Source organism: Hemiscyllium ocellatum, chromosome 21 (assembly GCF_020745735.1).
Source record: "Hemiscyllium ocellatum isolate sHemOce1 chromosome 21, sHemOce1.pat.X.cur, whole genome shotgun sequence".
In the NCBI taxonomy this organism is placed as follows: Eukaryota; Metazoa; Chordata; class Chondrichthyes; order Orectolobiformes; family Hemiscylliidae; genus Hemiscyllium; species Hemiscyllium ocellatum.
Genome location: NC_083421.1, coordinates 54,006,651 through 54,029,051, shown reverse-complemented (window position 1 = coordinate 54,029,051; position 22,401 = coordinate 54,006,651). Strand labels below are relative to the sequence as shown.

General features: G+C 41.7%; 1 protein-coding gene across 3 annotated transcripts in view; it reads right to left on the bottom strand.

Annotated features, from left to right (window-relative positions):
* The window catches only part of LOC132825888 (endoglin-like), a 135,322-nt gene that overhangs the window by 17,621 nt on the left and 95,300 nt on the right, over positions 1-22,401 (bottom strand). The gene's annotated exons all lie outside the window — the stretch shown is intronic.

Here is a 22,401-nt window from a genome sequence, read left to right as displayed (position 1 = left end):
TCTATTATTGTATAGAAAAATGCTCTATGTATTGATAATGCTTTGTATGAAAATAAAAGTTTTCCAATACTACATTTAAATTTGAAAAAAGGAAATTTAAATCTGAGTGCCTTACTCATCAATTGAAAATAAATTATCCAGATATTTTCCATGCCACTTACAATTTTGAATGCTTCAATAAGATTACGGTGCTGACATTCCCTTCTCCAGTTCTTCCTCACAACTGAGATTTATAAAATCTAGGGTTCTTATTTTTGATTTTCCTTGCACTACCACTGGGCCTCAATGAACAAAACTGGACAAAGTATTCAAAATAACTTTGGACCAGAGGGAAGAAAGTGGTTAAAAATACTGCTTAAAATAATCATGACAGATATCAATCCAAGATAGTAGCTATTTCCAAGATGGAAAGCCATCCAAATGAACAATGTAGCTACTGTCCTATCATGTTTGGTATCTTCATGTCCTGCTCTCACTAACAAAGGTCCTGGAATGTCTCCTGCCAAACAGAAGGTTTCCCACCCAGGAAGCAATAATGCTTTTCCAACAAGCAGCTTTTTGTAATGGTTTTATTCATAAGAGAGGATCTCTTACTCCCAGCTTGTCCCGACACTGTGCATAGAGCAGCCTATCCAAAAAGGCCTGAAGACTGGAATTATCTTTGCTGACTTGCAATCTGCTGCACTCTACAGGGATCATGACCTCATAAAGGGCGATATATTAAACTGACACAGCTCATCAGAGGATGAGAAAGAGTAGGAGCAAGAGGTGGAAAGATGCAGAACACAACTGTTTCAGTTATGTGAGGTGGGTGGGAGCTGGGACAGGACTTCAAAGTCTCAACAGGGTTTCATTAATGAATTGGATTCATTGTTTTTATGTTTTCAGATATGTTTTTAGAAGAGTCCTCTAAATCCAGGACAATGTAATCCTAAACTTATTTTCACCTGCCAGTTTAGCATTTCGGTTGAAGACAGTCGTGAATAGATCCTCTCTTACGAATAATAAATAATGCAGATTTGGCTAAGGTTTCACTGTGCTTTTCAATAAACCTTGCTACCTTTTACCAGCTCTTCCATCTTTTAGAAGCGTACACATCCAATATCAAATGTCCATATTTACACTGGATTCAAAAAATGTGCATTTGCAGATAAGGTAATCCCTGCAGAAACACTCAATGCTCTGCCTGACAGAGAGGCCTCCACTCTTAAGCCACATGTATGAAGTGCTACCATGTTGCCTCAGATGAAGTGGAGACAGCCTGCTCACCTATCTCCGTTTGAATCAGAAATGCACAGTGTAGTCATCCTCATCATGGATATACTAGTAAGCTATGCATCAGGCCCTGCTGTAAAGGTAGTCTCTCTCTCTGTCATTCACTCAGACAACCCAATATAGCTGATGACAATGATGACAGCATCCCATTCTCATCCTTCTCGTGACCATCTTAGGCTAGTATTCCATGAGGAAGTAAGCAAGTACAAGTTTGGGATGCAACCCCAAACATGGCTGCACCATCTTGCCACTAACAGTCTTTGCCGCAAAGTTTATGCATGTCAGTGCATTGCTCCTGTAAACACATCCATTTGCTATACTAATAGTCCTCCATGAGATAAAAGTTAGAAAATACCCAGGCCAGGCCAGGCAATTGAGAGAAACAGAGTCAAAAGGTCACAATAATCATTGATCCTCAATCCTATTGGTTAGGCCCCTGTCCCCCACCAACCCACCCTCTGGCATCTTCCCTTGCTTGCCGCAAGAGGTGCAAAACCTTTGCTGAAACTTCTTCCCTTACTTCCGTCCAAGGGCCCAAAGGATCTTTTCACATTCAGCAGAAATTCTCCTGCACATCCACCCACCTCTTCTACTGTGTCGGTTGCTCTTGAGGTGGTCTCTTGTACATCTGGGAGACAGGATGCCAATTCGTGGAGCATTCCAGGGAACATCTCTGGGACACATGCACCAAACAACCCCACCGCCCTGTGGCTGACGACTTCAATTCCCCCCCTCCCCGAAGGACATGCAAGTCCTGAGCCTCCTCCTCCACCGCAAATCCAAGCCACATGATGACTGGAGGAAGAATGCCTCATCTTCCACCTTGGGATCCTTCAACTACATGGGATCAACATCGATTTCACTAGTTTCCAAATTTCCCCTTCCTCCACCTCATCCCAGACCCAACCCTCCAACTTGGCACCGCCCTCTTGACCTGTCCATTTTCCTTCCCACCTATCCACTCCACCCTTCCCACCTATCACAATTACCCCCACCTGCAGACTACCTATTGCCTTCCCAGGTACCTTATCCCCCAGCCGCATCCCCCTCCACATTTCTGATGAAGAGCTTATGCCTGAAACGTCAACTCTCCCGTTCCTTGGATGCTGCCTGACCTGCTTTTCCAGTGCCACACTTTTCAACTTCTCTATTAGCTCACCAAAGAACTCAAGTAAGTTAATCAAATATAATTTATATTTTTGGGAAATCTGTGCTGACTTTCTTTTATCCAAGGATCCATTTCCAATTATGCTTTAGTTTGATGTGATTTTGCACTCCAGAGGGATATTTTACCTTATGTGGCAATATTTTGCTATTGTTCATAACATAGGAAACTAGGCATGAATATTATGGCATTGAATAATTAAAGTTATTTATTACAGCTAACAATTTTATCGAAACATTACATTCCTCAGATACAACATCTGGGCTGGTGTTGAACTACTAAGTTACACATAGTAGCATGCCATACTTAAAGTGATTCTCCTGCATGTCATTTATAGGTATACTGATATACTGATCATCAAACATGAAACAACAGATCTGAAACCAAAATCTAGAATACATTGCTAAAACTACATTATATTTCAGAAAGCACTGATTCTGTTTTGGCTTTAACTGGCCTCTAAGGTGAACACCCAACTTTACCTCAGTCAACTCCTATAAAAAAAAGTACGTTAGAATAGGATGCAAATATTGGCTAAAATGAGTTTTGAAGCCTAACTTACAGAGCCAAATGCAATTAATTGCACTTTTTTTTAGGTCTCTGCTGTCTTGGGAACTAAACAAACAGAAGCAGGAAACACAAAAATTTGGAAAGACTCAGCCCATGCAAAGCTGCAGATGGAGGGAAGGAAAAATGGCTATAGGAATGACACACAATACTATAAAACAGGAAGGAAGATCAAATTTCAGATCCGCCTGAAACAATAACTTCATGACTCTGAATCTTTCAGCAGCAGCCTTGTACAACGTCCTTTTTTAAGAATGTTATTGACATTAGTACATATTTATCAGTATATTTAGAACTGCACAAATGATTGAAAAACTAACTCAAGGTCAGAATTTGGGCATGCATACAAAACTAGGTAAAAACAATGACTGCAGATGCTGGAAACCAGATTTTGGATTGGTGGTGCTGGAAGAGCACAGCAGTTCAGGCAGCACCGGAGGAGCAGCAAAAGACGTTTCGGACAAAAGCCCTTCATCAGGAATGGCTGATGAAGGGCTTTTGCCCGAAATGTCGATTTTGCTGCTCCTCCGATGCTGCCTGAACTGCTGTGCTCTTCCAGCACCACCAATCCAAAACATGCATACAAAACTATTTGCAAAACAGTTTGCTTAATTAAAAGTAGATATGAGCATTTATTGTAAACTATATTGTTATAATTCGGAGATGTTGGTGTTGGACTGGGGTGTACAAAGTTAAAAATCACACAACACCAGGTTATAGTCCAACAGGATTAATTGGAAGCACACTAGCTCTCGGAGCGATGCTGCTTCATCAGGTGATTTCCTCACAATACTCACTGAACATGCAAAGACAAAGACTATGGCACACCTGCTAATTTGAACAGGAGATTGGTGTCACAACAGTGCATTTGAACTGGAAGTTGGTGCATCCTTGCTTCTGCCTCACAATTTGGTTAGCTATCCCCCTTATTAATGATGTATTCTCTACCACTTGCATGGCATGTCAGTGCTGTTGGCATTATTATCGTGCACGAAAAACACTGGAACCAGAGGCAGTGTGTTCTTTGCTGCTGTCTCTCTCTCGCTGTACAACTGATTAAGGGTAGTGGCCAGCAACAATATTGATGTGGAAGAGCTGGTGTTTGACTAGGGTGAACAAAGTTAAAAATCACACAACTACCTGATGAAGGAGCAGCGCTCCAAGAGCTAGAGCTTCCAAATAAACCTGTTGTGTTGTGTGATTTTTAACTCAATAATATTGTAAATCCCACCATTGCACTTGGACAGGAAGAAGTTTTTTAAAATTTCAAAAATATACTTTTCATAAAAATATCTTTATATACATACATAGACACTAAGGTAGTTTGTTTCTTCATATGCTATTGTACAGAATCAAACAGACATTGGAATTACGCTCAATCCGGCAAACTAACTAAAAGTATTTCTTTCTTATGGGTGGAGGGGTCTGACAACTGAACAGACCTCCACTGTACTTTGGCTTAGGCCTTAGATGGTAGTCATTCCCCTCTGCATCTTGGCAGCAGGTGCCCCAGGCTTTAGTGCATTCCTCAGTTCGTAGTTCTCGACCTTGGAATGTGCCTGTCTGTAACAGTCAGGGTCAACTGCTTGGTCTGAAAGAGCAACAGATTTTTGGCACACCAAAAAGTGTCTTTCACCGAATTGACGGTCCTCCAGGCGCAGTCAATGTTTGTTTATGTGCTCGTCCCAGGGAACAGGGCAGAGTCCTGCATCATAGAGCTGCTTAGTACGAACCTTACCAAAATCCACTGCATCTTTTGCAAAGGCACATTACAGAAGGTGTGTGACAGTTTCTAACCCCCACAGCCACTTCAATGGCATGGCATTCACGTCTGGGCATACATGAAGGAATCACACAGGTAGTACCTTTCTCACCACCAGCCAAGCAATGTCTTAGTGCTTATTGGAAATTGGTGATGAGGCATTCTGCCAAATGAATTTGACAGTCTGCTCAAAGAACAACCAGATAGGATCCACCCTCTCCATTTCCTACAGTGTCTTGCTAGATGCTGATCACTTCCTAATGGAATTGTGGTCAAAGGTATTTTGCTTTGCAACTTTCTCCACAAAGGAGAGGAGGTCCAAGATGATGGTGGAGTAGGATGCTCCTGCCAGAGCTCCTCCGCTCCATTCCATCTTTTTTTCGTTCTCCTCTCTCTCCCTTAGCACCAGAGTTGAATACTTGAGCAGCAGCAAATCCCTGGAGCTGCGAGCCCTGGTATAGCATGCCCCAGAACAGCACGTAGGCAGTGAGTCCCCTGTCGGAGACTAGCAGAGGGGAGGCAGTCCTGGTCCTTACCTTGGAGCAGCTGAGCGCCAGTACAGAGTGAACTGGGGCTTGGAGCGGAGCAGGGACAGCTAGTGGACTGGGGTCAAGTTTAGGCAATCAGACCACGTGCAGAGGCCCTGCGCTGAGCTGCTACACTAATGCCTATTTGAAATTTCCTACCTTACTGCAATGTCAACCCTTTAATGATGTCTTATTTTTAAATTTATTTTTCAACTATAAGAAATGCAACCACTTTTATTTCTCTGCCAAATCCAAGAAGTGTACCTAGGTATTTGTACTGAAGATGTCACCGTAAGAAGGCAGACATTGTAAAGGCTTTTCACTGCACTTCTACAATGGAGTACACATGACAATAAAAAAAAATTCGAGATCCAGAATGGTCCAATTATTTGGAGTGTTCCACAGCAACGAGGCCAATCCCTTCCTTCACAACACCAGGGCCATGCAAAACCAGGTGACACTGACACTTTGTATTTATGTACCAAGGGTCTATGTACAGTTTGAAGCAGCCACACACAAAGGGGCCCATGAGGATGAGGGCAACATTGAGTACATTTTGTGCATGGTGTCCCTGCGGACACAGTCCATCTTCTGGGAACAGGCCAGACCTGTGCCATGTACAACAAAGTGCCTCACATCTGATGACCAAGTTTTTATCCACTATGGAGAGGAAGTGGTGCTCCCAAAAGTGCAGGTTGTTTTATCTTGGTATATGCTCCTCCCAAGTTTTTGCACATACCCCAGCCACTCTGAACCATATTCCCAGCACCCTCAAGTATTCTGTCCTGATGGTGAAGGGAATAAAAGATCAGCCTAAAGAACATGGCCTTCCTCTTGCCTCGATTTATCTTGGCTCTCAAGGTCAGTTCAAACTGATGAGTCATGAGTCTGTGCACTGACAGCAGATCAGATCAGAAAAAGGTGACATCATCCACTTACAGGGAGGCTTTGATCTGCAGGCCTCCGCTGCCTGGAATAGTCACCCCTTTCAGGCTTGCATTCTTCCTGATGGACTCAGCAAAAGGCTCTATATAACACACAAACAAGGCAGGAGAGAGTGAGCAGTTCTGCCTGACCCTGGATCCAATCAGGAAACTTTCTGTTTCCTACCTGATAATTGAGACTGCATTACTGATGTTGGTGTAGAGCAGTTGGATCCAATTACAGATTCCCTCCCCAAAGTCCATCCCACACGTATGCATGCGATATCCTGTCAAACGCCTCCTAATGCAGGCTGAGGATTGCCTATGTGCAGGACAGGGCCATCATATTCCCAAGAAGAGCAAAGTTCTTTGAGATCGTCCTGTCCTATGCAGCACAAGTTGGTCAGGGTGAATCACTGATCCCACAGCAGACCTGACCAGATTAGCAATGACCGCAGATAGAATTTTGTAACTTGCATTCAGCAGTGAAAATGGTCACCAATTTCTAATTCCCTCCCTCTCCCACTTCCACTTGTAGATGAGGGTAACGATAAGTTTCCTGATGGGTTTGCACACACTATCTGCCAAAAGCATATTATTGTAGCCTCCAGCGGGTCCTGGGCAATCAATTGGTACCATTGATGAAAACATTGTACTCCCAGACTACACTGTGACTGGAACCAGTCATATTGCAGCCCTTGATATTTCTTCTCCTTCATTATCCCGCTGACTGTCTCATTTTTATAAAAAAAAGCTCCCTCCCCTATTGTTTCGTCCACAGCTCACTAGAACCAAAAGTAGTGTGCCCTTTTGCTGCCTCTCACCCTACCATTAGGCTGCTAGGGCAAACCCTTGCCACTGTCTCACTGGCCTCTCCTCTCACTGTTGTCCACCTTCCTCACTGCTCCTTTCGCTGCTCTCCTCTCCATGATATTGGCCTCATCCCTTGCTGTCGCTAACACTATCGGCCCACCACTGCACTCGGGGAGTGGTGCAGAGAGTAACGTGCTTTGTATTATGTATGTAATTGGAGTGCTGCCCTTTAAGAGAGCAGGACTGGTAACTCAGAGTGGCAGAGTTTGAATACAGTCTAGAACCAGCTGTGAGGTGAGCATTGTTAATAAAGTGTTCCTGTTCAGATTTACCATTTGTCTACCTGGCTGCAAAGGAAGCACCAACATAATATCTGGCAACAAGAGTGGGATCTGCCCACAAACTATGTGCACAGCTTTTCTTTTGTCCAGAGATGTTGCCTAGACTTCACACATGGCATAAGTGAGGAGATAATGTCGAGGGAAGTGGTCATAATGAGATTCGGACGACAGTCCATGTCAGGAAAGAAATACTCACTGGTGAGTGGACGAAGAGAAGCAATCTGCAGGGACTCAGGCCAATAGCTGAAGACAACAGTATGCACCAGGGCTATTGAATTTGTTGCAGTTGCAGGGCTACCTCGGACTGTGGGTGACACGAATGAGGAATGGTACACTAGCAAAGCTGGCGAGGGAGCAGCTGATGTGGACAGCGTTCACCAAGAGCACTCAGGCTATAAACGGCTACTTGACTCAAATGGCGGGAAAACAAAATGGCAGTTCCATTTGAAGCAATTAATTCGTTTGATAAAGTGTCTTCATACATAGAATACTTTAATTTGTTCTTAAAGGTGAACATCTTGGTACCGTGATTTGGAGATGCCGGTGTTGGACTGGGGTGTACAAAGTTAAAAATCACAACACCAGGTTATAGTCCAACAGGTTTAATTGGAAGCACATTAGCTTTCAGAGCGACGCTCCTTCCTCAGGTGATGGTAAATAGGAAAACTGGTACTATCAGAAGCAAGACCTTTGCAGTTCTCAGAAATTATCTCACAAACAAGCCGCTGATGATAGCGATTATTTCCATTTTTACAAATGGGGACAGCATACAGCACAAAAGAAAGTCCATTGTACCTGCCTCAAAGAGGTTAGCGAACATTGCGAATTCAGAAGGTTCCTCCAATATGCCTGCAGGACCATTTGGTTTGTGGCCTTTAACATTAAGCCATCCAGCAGGAGATACTACCAAGGAGAGACCTGGATTTCATGACAGCTTTTGAAATCACACCCTCGATAGAGTTGGCTGCCAGTGAAGCAACCCTGTTGGTTGACAATGCCTGGATGCATCAAGTAGTGGAATCTCAGCAAAATGCAGTACCAACCATACAATGCTGTTGATGTGGGAAGTCTGGCTACAAGGAGTCAATATGCTATATTTGAGAAGCCCAGTGCTGCAAATGTAAACAAGTGGGTCACACTGCCAGAAATCGTCAGGTATAACCAAACAAGGAGAGTTAGAAAGAAACAAACCTGCGAACAAGGCATATGGTTCAAGCCTGGTAGACAGAGAGTCAGCTGGGTCTGTAGGAGACGGCCCAGCAGTTCAGTTAAACATACTGTTGGTATGAGGTGAAAGTGATTGTTTTTGGGTTTTTCCCAAAATAGAGGGGAAGACAGTAAAACTGAAAATGGAAACGGATGCAGCGGTATCCCCAATTCATGAATCAGTCTATAGAATGAAATGGAGGGCACTACCATGGAAGCCTACCGAAATTATACTACAGACAAACACAGAACAAGTGATGTCACTGAAGGGCTATGTACTGCTGAAAGTACAGTTAAGAGACCAGTGTGTAGAATTGCCACTTTATATGGTAAAAGGTGAACATTGCGTTATTCGGACACTGTTGGTTATAAAACTGGGTATGCTTAATAGGCTGGCAGACTTAAACATGAGTTTGCAAGAGATGCTGAAATAGTACAAATAGGTCTTCAAAGGAACTCTGGGGGAAATAAAGTGAGTCAAAATTAAATTACAGCTGAAACCAGAGGCTCAGGAATCTGAAACAGCATCTGGTACCATACTCCATCCGGCTTAGAGTGGAGGCAGTGCTTGAACATGTGGTGAGAGTTGGAACCAGTAACCATTGGTGAATGGGTCACTCCCATTGCTCTGGCATTAAAAACAGATGGCACGTTGAGGATTTGTGGTGGCTTGAAGGTCACAGTCAACTCAGTTGAGTGTGAACCACTACCCCTTTTGACTCATAGAAGACCTATTCATTAAACTGGCAGGGGGACAAGAAATTTTCAAACATGGATCTGTCACAGGCCTACCAACATGAGGGAGTTTCAGCTGCTGCTGATGATAGTGACATACAAGTGACTTTTCTGCTACAAGTGACCTCTTTTAGACATCACATCAGCAATGTTCCAGAGGAATACCCTGCATTATTCAGCCATGGATCAAATATTAAGTGGGTTGCCAGGAGTTCAGTGCTGTCTGGACAATATTTTGATTACTGGATCCTCAGAAGAGCAGCATTTGAAAAATTTAGAAGGAGCCCAAAATGATTGCAGGATCATGGCCTACAAGCAAGTAATAAGAGAAATGTGAATGTTATTAAAGACTCCTTAGAGTTCTCGGTCTATGTAATCGATGCGGAGGGAGTACACAAAGCACCCCAGAAGATGGATGCTGTCACGAAGGCCCCCAGACTAGAGAACGTGACTTGACTTGACTTGAACTGACAGTGTTCTTGGAAATTGTAAATTACTATGGCAAGTTCAGGTCTGATCTGGCAACTGTGCTAAAATTCCTGCATCAGTTTCTGGGAAAAGGATACCTGTGGAAATGGACCCAGGAGTGTGAGATAGCTTAGAATGAAGTGGTGAAGCAAGCCTTACAAAGATTGGAAGTGTTAACGCATGTCGACCCAAAGTTGACAATACAGTTAGCATGTGACGCCTCTATGAGGGTAGCATAGGCATTGTTATTGTCGAACATTTTACTGAATAGAAGGGAAAGGCCCATTGCGTTTGCACTGAGGTGACTAACGAAGACATAGAACACAGAACAATACAGCGCAGAACAGGCCCTTTGGCCCTCGATGTTGCGCCGACCTGTGAACTAATGTGGCTGAGTTAACTACATTGGCAGGTAGGGCATTCCACGCCCTTACCACTCTGAGTGAAGAACCTGCCTCTGACATCTGTCTTAAATCTATCACCCCTCAATTTATACTTATGCCCCCTTGTACAAGCTGACATCATCATTCTAGGAAAAAGACTTTCACCGTCTACCCTACCTAATCCTCTGATCATCTTTTATGTCTCTATCAAATCCCCTCTTGGCCGCCTTCTTTCCAATGAGAACAGACCAAAGTCACTCATCCTTTTTTTCATAAGAACTTCCCTCCAGACCAGGCAACATCCTGGTAAATCTCCTCTGCACCTTTTCCATGCTTCCACATCCTTCCTGTAATGGGGCGACCAGAACCGTACACAATATTTCAAGTGTGGCTGCACTAGCATTTTGTATAGTTGCAGCATGACATTGTGGTTCTGGAACTCAATGCTTCTACTATTGAAACCTAACACACCGTATGCCTTCTCATTAGCACTATCAACCAGGATGGCAACTTTCAGGGATCTATGTACATGGACTCCAAGATCCCTCTGCCCATCCACACTACCAAGAATCTTTCCATTGACCCAGTACTCTGCCTTCCTGTTATTCTTCCTAAAGTGAATCACCTCATATTTAGCTGCATTGAATTCCATTTGCCACCTCTCAGCCCAATTCTGCAATTTATCCAAGTCCCCCCGCAACCTGCAACATTTTTCCATACTGTCCAGTAGTCCACCTACTTTAGTGTCATCTGCAAACTTACTAACCCATTCACCTATGCTTGCATCTAAGTCATTTATAAAAATGACAAACAGCTTTCAGAAAGCCAGTTTCCAATCCAAACTGCTAAATCACCCTCAATACCATGCCTCTGCATTTTCTCCAACAGCCTACCCTGTGGAACCATATCAAAGGCTTACTGAAGTTCATGTACACCATGTCAACAGCTCTACGCTCATCTACATGCTTGGTCACTTTCTCAAAAAACTCAATGAGGTTTGTGACACATGACCTGCCCTTGACGAAACTGTGTTGACTATCTGAAATCAAATTGTTGCTTGATAGATGATCGTAAATTCTATCTCTTGTAATCCTTTTCAAAACTTTTCCTACAACAGATGTAAGGCTCACTGGTCTATAATTACCTGGGTCATCTCTTCTGCCCTTCTTGAACAAGGACAAAACATTTGCAATCCTCCAGTCCTGCAGTACTAAACCTGTAGACAATTACGACTCGAATATCAAAGCCAAAGGCTCCACTATCTCCTCCCTAGCTTCCCAGAGAATCTTCGGATAAATCCCATTCCGCCCAAGGGGCATCGTCTATTTTCACTCCTTCTAGAATTGATAGCACCTCTTCATAACTAACCTCGATCCTTTCTAGTCTAATATCTCATTCTTCTCCTCTACAATACTCTCTTTTTCCTGAGTGAAAACCGATGAGAAATGTTCGTTTAGCAACTCTCCGATCTCCACAGGGCCCACACTCAACTTCCCACTTCTGTCTTTGGCCCTATTCCTACCCTAGTCATCCTTTTATTCCTCACATACCTATAGAAAGCTTTAGGGTTCTCCTTTATTCTACCTGTTAAAAACTGCTCATGTCCTCTCTTTGGTCTTCTTAACTCTCTTTTTAAATCATTCCTAGCTAATCTGTAACTTTCCATTGCTTCATCTGAACCATCTTGTCTCATTAACACATAAGCCTCCTTCTTCCACTTAACAAGGGATACAATTTCTGTAGTAAACCACGGTTCCCTTACCTTACCACTTCCTCCCTATCTGACAGGGACATACCCATCAAGGACATGCAAAATCTGTTCCTTAAACCAGCTCCACACTTCCATTGTCCCCATCCTATGCATTTTGATAACCCATTCTCTGCATCCTAATTCTTGCCTAATTACGTTATAATTGCCCTTGCCCCATCAATAACTCTTGACCTGTGGCATGTACCTATCCCTTTCCATTGCTAAACTAAAAGTAACTGAATTATGGTCACTCTCTCCAAAGTGCTCACCCACAACTAAATCAAACACCTGGCCTGGTTCATTACCAAGCACCAAATCCAGTGTGGCCTCCCCTTTTGTTGGCCCCTCGACATACTGTGTCAGGAAACCCTCTTGTACATGTAGGACAAAAACTAATCCATCCGATGTACTAGAGTTATAGAATTTCTAGTCAATGTTGGGGGAGTTAAAATCCCCCATAATGACCATCCTGTTCCTTTCACTTCTACCCAGAATCATTTTGCCAATCCTCTCCTCCACGTCCCTGGAACTCTGCGGAGGCCTATAAAAAAACCCCAAGCAGTGTGACCTCTCCTCTCCTGTTTCTAACCTCAGCCCATACTACCTCAGTAGACAAGTCCTCGTCAAAAGTTCTTTCAGCCACCTAGACTATCCTTGACTAACCTCCCCCTCTTTTACCACTTTGCCTGTTCTTAATGAACCCTGGGACCTGCAACATCAGTTCCTAACCCTACTCTATCCATGTCTCTGAAATGGCCACAACATCAACATCCCAGGTACTTATCCATGTTGCAGGCTCACCTACCTTATTTCGGATACTTCTGGTGTTGAAGTAGACATACTTCAAACCAACTTGCTGTCTACCAGCACATTCCTGTGACCATGAAATCCTGTCCCTGTCCTCCCTACTCTCATCGTTCTGTGCACTGCAACTACACCTCAGGTTCCCATCCCCCTGTTTAGCTAGTTTAAACCCACCCGAATTGCACCAGCAATTTCCTACCCAGTATATTCATACCCCTCTGGTTCAAGTGAAGACCATCCTGTTTGTCCCCAATGACTAACACTCTCCTTCTTTCCCAGCTTCCCTTCTATGCAACAGCGACAGGTTCTATGCCAGAAACCTAGACCGCACTGCATACCCCTGGTAAGTTGCTCCCTCAACAGGATCCAAAACGGTATACATATTTTTCAGGGGAATGACCACAGGGGGTCCCTCCACTGACTGTTTGAAGGGGAAAAAACAGTCACCCAGCTTTCTTTGTGCCTAGGAGTAACTGCTTCCCTTAAATTCTTATCTATCACAGCCTCTGCCTCCCAAATGATCCAAAGTTCATTCAGCTCCCGCTCCAGTTCCCTAACGTGGTCTTGGAGGAGTGACAATTGGGTGCACTTCCTGCAGATGTACTTGGATGGGACACTACTGGCATCTCTCACGTCAAACATAGTGCATGGAGAGAAATGGTTCTCCTGCATAGTCATCCCGCTAGTCCCTTTATCAGAAAGTAAGAAAGAAGAGAAGCTTACCTTATGTATCTCTGGTGTTTAAGGTCAATGAGAATTATGTTTAAGAATTATGCTGAAGTCAAAAAAGGATTGAGCATTGCATTCGACATCAAAAAGTTCACTCAATTCCTTTATGGCAGGCACTTCACGTTACTGACTGACCATCAACCTCAAACCTCCAGTTTTGGCCCATAAACAGGTGTATTGTCAATAGTGGTAGCACACCTGCAGAGATGGGCACTTCTTCTGTCAGCCTACTCATATGAGATCAAATACTGACAGGCAGAGAAGCACAGCAATGCAGATGTCCTGTCAAGGCTGCTACAACTGGCAAATACATTCCCAACAGGAATTTGAAAATGGTGTACTTTTCCTAGGATACAAAAGGTGCCAGTGTCAGCTAATCAGGCGCAGAACACTACGTGGAACAACCTGATTTTGAGCCGAGTGGTAGACTTAGTCTCGAGAGAGAGGACCAGTCAAGAAAACCTCCCAGAATTACACTCTTACATCCAGAAGTTGGGAGTTAATGTGGGGAATAAGAATTGTTATTTCTCCCCCATTAAGAGTCAGTATACTGGAACAAGTGCACTCAAAGCATCTTGGCATGGTACGAATAAAAGTGAAAGCCAGAAGCTATTTTTAGCAGCCAAATGTGGACTACTAGGCTGAAGAGAAAGCGGGATCACGTGAATCTTGTGCATTAGTAAGAAAGACCGCCATTAATCTCTCCTTCACCCATGGGAATGGTCTCAAACACTGTCGGTAAATTCACATCAATTTCATCATACCAGTAGAGGAAGAAGGCTACTAGTGGTCATGGATAGCCCCTGAGGTAATAGTAATGAAGTCGGTATCAACGGAAGCAACATCACACTGGATTAAATATTTGGAATAGTTCTTCAGGACACGGAGCTGGTCCAGATAAGATCAGTGGTCTTGACAGAGTCATGTGTCTCTAAGCCAGGGTTGGCCATATCCAGAGAGGAGACAACAGGAGCATCAGAGGGCAACAGCCAGAGAGGGATGTGTCTGCAGACTCTTTCCTTTGCTATCAGTCTCCCATGTCTCCCTAATCAAATGCCTTGCTGAAGTTCAAGTAGTCTAAATCTTTGCACTCGTCTACACACATGATCACCTTTACAAAAAATTCAATCAAGTTGGTCAGACATGACTTTCCCTTAACAAAAGAATGCTAACTGTCCATAATTAATCCCTGCCTCTCAAGTGAAAATTTATTCTGTCCCGCAGAATTGCTTCGAATAGCTTCCCATCACCAAGTTTAGATTGAACCGGCTTGTAATTTCTTGGTTTATCTCTTGCGCATTTCTTGAATAACAGTACTACACTAGCTGTCCGCCATTCCTTCAGCAGCTCTCCTGTGGCTAGAGAGGAATTGAAATGTTTGCAAGTAACCCTATTATTTCCTTCCTCACCTCACTCAACAACCTGATATACATTTCAATTGGCTCAGAAGATTCATCTACTTTTAATCCTGCCAGACCATTAAATCTCCCCCAGTCAATGTGATTTTCTTTAATTGTATCACAGATCTTCTCCCTAACTTCTTCACCCATATTGTCTCTCACTAGTGAGCATCGAACCAAAGGTATTCATTTGGTACACAACCTACATTCTCTGGCTCCATTCACTATCCTGTGGTCCTAATGTGCCCTACTCTTTCCTTCATTATCCTTTCGCCCTTTATGTACCTGTAAAACAAATTAGGATTTTTCTTAAATTTTACCGGCCAATAGCCTTTCATATTCCCTTTTAAATTGCCCTTTTAAGTTACCTCTTGCACATTCTATACTCCTCTCAGGCTTCTGCTGTTTTGACCCAGTGATATCTACCATAAGGATCACTTTTTTCTTTTAATCCAATGCTGTATAATCCTTAATATCCAGGGTTCACTGGATTTGACGGTCCCACTTTTTTTTTATTGAAACATGTTGGCTCAGTACTCTGCATATTTTCTTCAATCGTCTAAGCCAAATTTACTTGAAAAATAGCTGCTCCGAGTCCACTCTGGCCAAATCATCTCTTATCTTTTTAAAAATCAGCCATCACACAAGTTGAGAACTTTGATTTCAGGCCCATCCTATCCTTTTCCACAACAATGTTGAATCCAACGGAGTCATAAATGCTGCCTGCAAAATGTTTGCCCATTGATAATTTTAGGTAACAAAACTGGGCAAGTGGTTGAAATAAGTCCAGGACCATCCCTAATCTCATGCTGTCTTAAAAGGGTATCCTGGATGAAACTTTAAGAATTCTGCTCCCTTCAAACCTTTCAAAGAATGATTATCCCAGTTAATGTTGGGAAAGTTGAAATCATTTGTTATCATGAGCAGATTCTCTGAAATTTGTCTTCAATTTCGCTGAAATTTGCCTTAGATTTCTCTGAAATCTGTTCTTCTATTTCTCATGTTAAAGGGGTGTCCTCTGCAATTGCAGGTACAACATATTAAGCTGAAAAATGAACAAATTATGTTTGGCACAAACATTCCTTAGATAAATCATGAATGGCAGTTGGTAATTTGCATTTTATAATCACAAACACCGAGTTAATAAACTATGAAAACTACGGACATATTTGTTCAATGCATTTTTCCAATTTCCACCCTTGATTATTACATGAAGTTTCCTCTAATAATGGTTAAATAAGGTAAAATCTATTGATAAACCAGACAACAGAAAATTTGGTAGTGACTTTAAGAAAAATATTGAGGAGATATTTGAGAAGATATTTCCAGAGCAAGAAAATTATTTGAATTGCAAGTTCACATTAATATGAATAATAATTATTATTATTAACAATTCAAATCAATTTCACCATGGAGCACAGAAGCTTTAACCTCTGTGTTGCTGGACAGAATTGCATCAGGCTGTCTTACATTATTAAACTAATGACCTTGCTTTCAATGACCGCATTCCGTTGATTCTTTTGACTGATCTCGAAACCAAGAGGCCCCTTTGGAGGGGTCCACATCTTAATAATAATAATAATAATAATAATAATAATAATAATAATTCATATTCATATCAATTAATATGCAAATATAGATAAAGACAAGGATCCTTTTGTTTTAATTAAGGTTTTGTGTGTTTGAGTAAATTCTTAATGCTGGTAAATATTACATTTTCATTCATATAATAGAACAAAACAATCAACTTTTTCAGTATAAAATTGTATAAAATATATGTAGCTCTATGAGGATTTGTAATTTAATCCCATCCAATGTCATATGGAATCAATTAGATCCAAGAAATCACTGAAGTGTTCTAAAGTGACTAATCCCAGCAGTGGAGGGCAATGACTTCTTCTGATTACTGTTCAATGCTGTTAATTATATTAATGTGAGCCTCAGAAGAGGACAAGATCAAAAAACTGAAAAACCTGGCAATGTTCCTGGTCTACTTCTTACAGGAGAGGTAATCTATTGACATCATACTCCCAACCAGTAGAATGAAATTTAAAATTGGTCAAATTGAATTCATGACATACTACATCTAGTCAAAATTCCAGACCAGCCAACCAAGTTGAAAAATTGCTCAGAGAAGGCAGTCAACTTGGTCTAAGTTTCAAAAGGCTGCTGGAAGAAAAGATACAAGAAATAACAAAATGGAAAGGCCATTGTATATTTTTCATCCAAAAACAAACATTTTTCTCTGAAGCTCAACTGCTCATACATTATGAAACTGCTAACTTCAACTTTTCTTGTTCTTGTCATATTGTTAACTATTTTTATTGGCTGCTATCCATATGGAAGTTACAATTAAATCCTCCACATTCTCTCTCTAAACCATTATATATTCCAAATTTTGATACACTGCCAATAAGGTCAGCTTCCACTCCTTCCCAAGAGCAAGCTGGCCTTGTCAAGATGGGACATTTCAAGTTCATAACCATGGTAACTGCAATTACTGGGAAAGTACTGGAAAGGACCTCAGAGATGCAAGCTGTCAAAGAACATGAAGACAATTGCCAAGTTTCAATCTGATCCTTTACAGCTTTAACAAGGCAAAAACCAGAACAGACTATTCAAATCAGTGCTACAGATTTAACTCATTCCAATCTAGCAACTCCAGAATCAGCTTAAAGATCAAAACAAAGTGGATTAGAAAAACTAGGTAGTCTAATCAGAAACTAGGGTCTTAAGTTGAACAAAAGTGCATTCTTTCAAAACTCAAAAACTCAACTACAAATGTGTTCTAACCATGGCTAAAAAAAAATCAAGAATTGTATAGATGTCTTTGTTTGATCTAATAAAGTTGTCAAAATAATGGTCGGCTTGAAGATGCGAGCAGTTTAGAACTCTGCAAAAGTGGACCAAGAGAAAAATAAGAAAGGAAAAATAGAGTGAAAGTAGTTTACGACAAAAATAAAGAAAAACACTTCAAGGCTTCTACAGGTATGTAGAAAGCACAGGCAAAAACAGATGCGCGCCCATTTCAAATGCAGTTAGAAGAATTTATAATGGGGAATAAGATTCCTAACAATCTCCCAGAAATAAAGTCGAGAGACTAATATAAAAAAAACGAGGAACTCAAATGTTAAAATTAGTTTTAAAAAATGAAATGAAAGAGAAGTCAATTGGATTTAAAGTACCCAAAACTCCAGCATCAGATGATCTACATCCCAATGTGTTGAAAGAAATGGCTGTAAAAGATACTGCACGCATTCAAGACAATACAGGTTTCAGCACATTGGAAAATAAAAAAATGTAACCTCACTGAAGTATAAGATAAACATAGAAATTCCTACAGCTGAAGACAATTCTAAGGGGACAAGATAACAGTAATGTAAACTCCAATCAAATCATTTAACCTTGGAATCAGATTGAGAGGAAAGTTAATCATCCTACACACACTGACTAACATTTCCAATTTAATTAACCCAATCAACATGATGATAAAGTCATCCATAATTATTGCTCTATTCTTTTTACATGCTTCTATTACTTGTTGATTTATAGCCTTTCCCACAGAATGACTACTGTTTGGAAGTCTGTACCTTACTTCTACTAATAGTGTAAGATAGATTTAAAGGAGACTCCATTAGACAAAGTGAAAAGGGAACAGAGTAGCCAATTGAGTCTGCCCTGCCATTCAAAATGATCATGACTGGTGGAACACTTTAATGCCTTTTACCCACCATATCCCCATTACCTTTTTTGCCTTTGGTAATCAAAAATCTATCAATCTCTACCTTAAGCATTATCTAAAACTAAATTTTCACAGCACACTATAGTACAGAATTCCAAAGATTTACAATCTTCAGAATAAAAAATAAAACTTTCCTCATTTCAAACCTAAATGACATCTTCCTTATTTTTAAATTGTGCTGCATGGTTCAGGACTCCCCAATCAGGGAAACATTTTATCTGCAGCTATCCTGTCCATCCTAAATATTTTGTAAAATTCAATGAGATCGCCTCTCATTCTTCAAAACCCAAGAGAATATAAATCTAGCTTGTCCAACCTCTCCTCATAGAACAGTCTCGCCACCTCAAGATCAAGTCTGGTGAACCTTTATGGCACTCCCTCTATGGCAATGATATCTTTCCAGAGATAAAGCAATTTAAAACTTTATATGGTACTGAAATGGCAGAGGTTGATCCTTTTAAAGTGGAGGCTGGGGAGACAAAAGGTGAGGGCAAGGAGGACCCAATCACAATGTTGTGAGCAATGGGAAGGGGTAAGGGCAGATGAATGACTGATAGGTCAGATACGGTTGAGGGCCAGTACAAGTTTAGTCTAACCAAGCTCCTATACAACTGAAGCAACACTTCACTACTCTTGTACTCAATACTTTTGCAATAAAGGCTGATATTCATTCACCTTCCTCATATTTGCTGCCCCTGCATGTTAGTCTTCAGTTAATCAACAAAGACTCCTAAGTTCCATTACAACTACATTTTCCAACCTCTTACCATTTAAGACATACTCTGTATGTCTGTTTCTTTTACCAAAGTGAGTAAGCTCACACTTTTTCACATTAGATTCTATCTGCCATGATGTAGTCCATTCATTAAGTTAAAAATTACACAACATCAGGTTGTAGTCCAAACACCTGACGAAGAAGCAACACTTTGAAAGCTAGTGCCTCCAAATAAACCTGTTGGACTATAACCTGATGTCGTGGGATTTTTAACTTTGTGCACCTCAGATCAACACCAGCTCCTCCAAATCAAGACTTCCATTCATTAACCCTGTCCAAGTGATGCTGCCTTCCAAAAGAGAGCTACTGACATGACTCCCTTCTTCCCTGTGATGTCCTGCACACTGTGGTTGTTAGGGCCTCAACCGCTTCTGACCTATCACCAGTGCTTCATTCCTTACCCCTTCCCATTGCTCACAACATTGTGATTCGGACCTCACTTTTCATCTCACTCCACATTCAATGGATCATCCTCTGCCATTTCAGACAACTCCAGCAGAACACCACCAAACACATCTTCCCTTCGTTCCCCCATCTGCATTTTGCAGGGATCGTTTCCTCTAAGACACCCTAATCCATTCCTCGATGACCACCAACATCACCCCTCCTTCCCAAGACACCACAGAAGGTGCAACACCCCTCCTTTCACTTCTTCCCTGCTCACCATCCAAGGGCCTTAACAGTCTTTTCAGGTGAAGCAACATTTCACCTGTACCTCCTCCAATCTGGTGTATTGCATTCACTGCATCCAATGTGGCTTATTCTAAATTGGAGAAGCTAAACACTGACTGGGTGACCACTTTGCGGAACACCTCCAGCCCATCCATAAGCATGATCCCAACCTTCCTGTAGCTGGTCCTTTTAATACAGCATCCTGCTCTCATGACCACTTGTCTGTCCTTGGCATGCTGCAAAGCTTGAGTGAATCACATTGCAAACTGAAGGAACAACATCTCATCTTCAGACTAGGCACTTTACAACCTTCTGGGCTTAATATTGTGTTCAACACCTACAAATTGTGAACTTGCTCCCATTTCCTCCCTTTCTTTTAGTTACTTGTTGCGTTCTGTCACCATGTCCTCTTTCCCTCCAGTGGGACCATCTGTTCTTTGTAGTTTGGCAGTTGGACACACTATTGTTCTGTCATTCGTTCACTTAATCTGCAGAGCATGTCAGCTTCGATCCCTGTTTGATGTTTTCCCCAATGCAATAGATCATTTTTCTAACTATTACTATGAATAATTAAGTAATGTAAATTCTTTTCCTTTTTTTTCCATCATTTCTCTATTCTGTATCTAAGATCTGTACTTTGGTACTTTGTACCTAAGATGGCACCATGTGGGGTGACATTGTAAACTTTTCACTGTACCCATGTACTTCCATACTTGAGTACACATGACATTAAAGGTTATTCTATTCTTTGCCATTCTATTCATGAAGAGTCTTGAAATGTTAGTTTGCTGTCTCCCCCCAAATGCTGCCTGAGTCACTGTGATTTCTGGCATTTCTTGTATTTAGTACAGATTCCAGCACATTCATAAGACCATAAGACATAGAAGCATAAATTAGGCCATTCAGTTCAGCAAGTCTGTTCCACTATTCAAACATGGCTGATAAGTTTCTCAACCCCATTCTCCTGCTTGCTCCCCATAACCCTTGATCCCCTTGTTACTCAAGAAACTATCTATCTCAGTCTTAAATATACTCAAAGACCTGGCCTCCACAGCCTTCTGTGGCAATGAATTCCATTGATTCGCTACTCTCTGGCTAAAAAGGTTTCTCCTCACCTCCAATCTAAAAGGTCTTCCCTTTACTCTAAGGCTATGCCCTTGTATCCTAGTCTCTTCTACCAATGGAAATATCATCCCAATATCTGCCCTGTCCAGGTCATTCAGTATTCTGAGAGTTTCAATTAGATTGGCCCCTCATCCTAAGCTCCATCAAGTATAGACCGAGAGACCTCAAACATTCCTCATATGTTAAAACTTTATATTCCTGGGACCATTCGCGTGAACATACTCTGAATACGCTCCAGGGCCAAGACATCTTTCCTGAGATATGGGATCCAAAACTGCGCACAACACTCCAAAAGTGCTCTGATCAGAAGAGCCTCAAAAGTACATATATTTGTATTCAAGTCCTCTCAAAATAAATGCCATTATTACATTTGCCTTCCTAACTACTGATTCAACCTGAAAGTTTACCTCGAGACAATCCTGGACTAGAACTCCCAAAGTCTCTTTGCACTTCAGACTTCTGAATTTTCTCCCCATTTAGAAAATAGTCCATGTCTTTATTCTTCCTACCACTTTCCCTCACACTTTCCCATGTTGTACTCCATTTGCCACTTCTTTGCCCACTCCCATAATCTGTCAAAATCCTTCTGCAGCCTCCCCTCAATTCTACTTGTCTCTCTACCTATCTTTGCATCATCGGCAAACTTAGCAAGAATAAGTTTCTTCATCTAGATCAATAACGTAATAAGTGAAAAGTTGTGGTCCCAACCCTGAGCCTTGCAGAACACCACTTGTCACTGGCCACCAGCCTGAGAAGGACCATTTTATTTCCACACTCTGCTTTCTGACAGCCAGCCAAGCTTCTATCAATGCTAGCACCTTGCCTCTAACACCATAGGCCCTTACCTTACTCAGAAGCCTCCTGTGCAACACCTTGTCAAAAAACTTCTTGAAGTCCAGATAGATAACATCCATTGGCTCTCCTTGGTTTAACCTGCTCATTACTTCCTCCAAGAATTCTAGCAAATTTGTCAGGCATGACCTCCCCTTGATTAAACCATGCTGACTTTACCCTATTTTACCATACACTTTTAAGTATTCTGAAATCTCAGTGGGCCTTTGTAATCTTTCCAATCCTCTGGTGTTTCCTACTACTCTCTGCCACATTATATGCTTTCTTTTTTGTTTTTATGCTATCCCTGACTTCCCCAGTCAGCCATGGTGCCTCACCCTCCCTGTACCATGCTTCTTTTTCCTCAGGATGAATCTCTGCTGTGTCAGCCGAATTATTCCCAGAAAC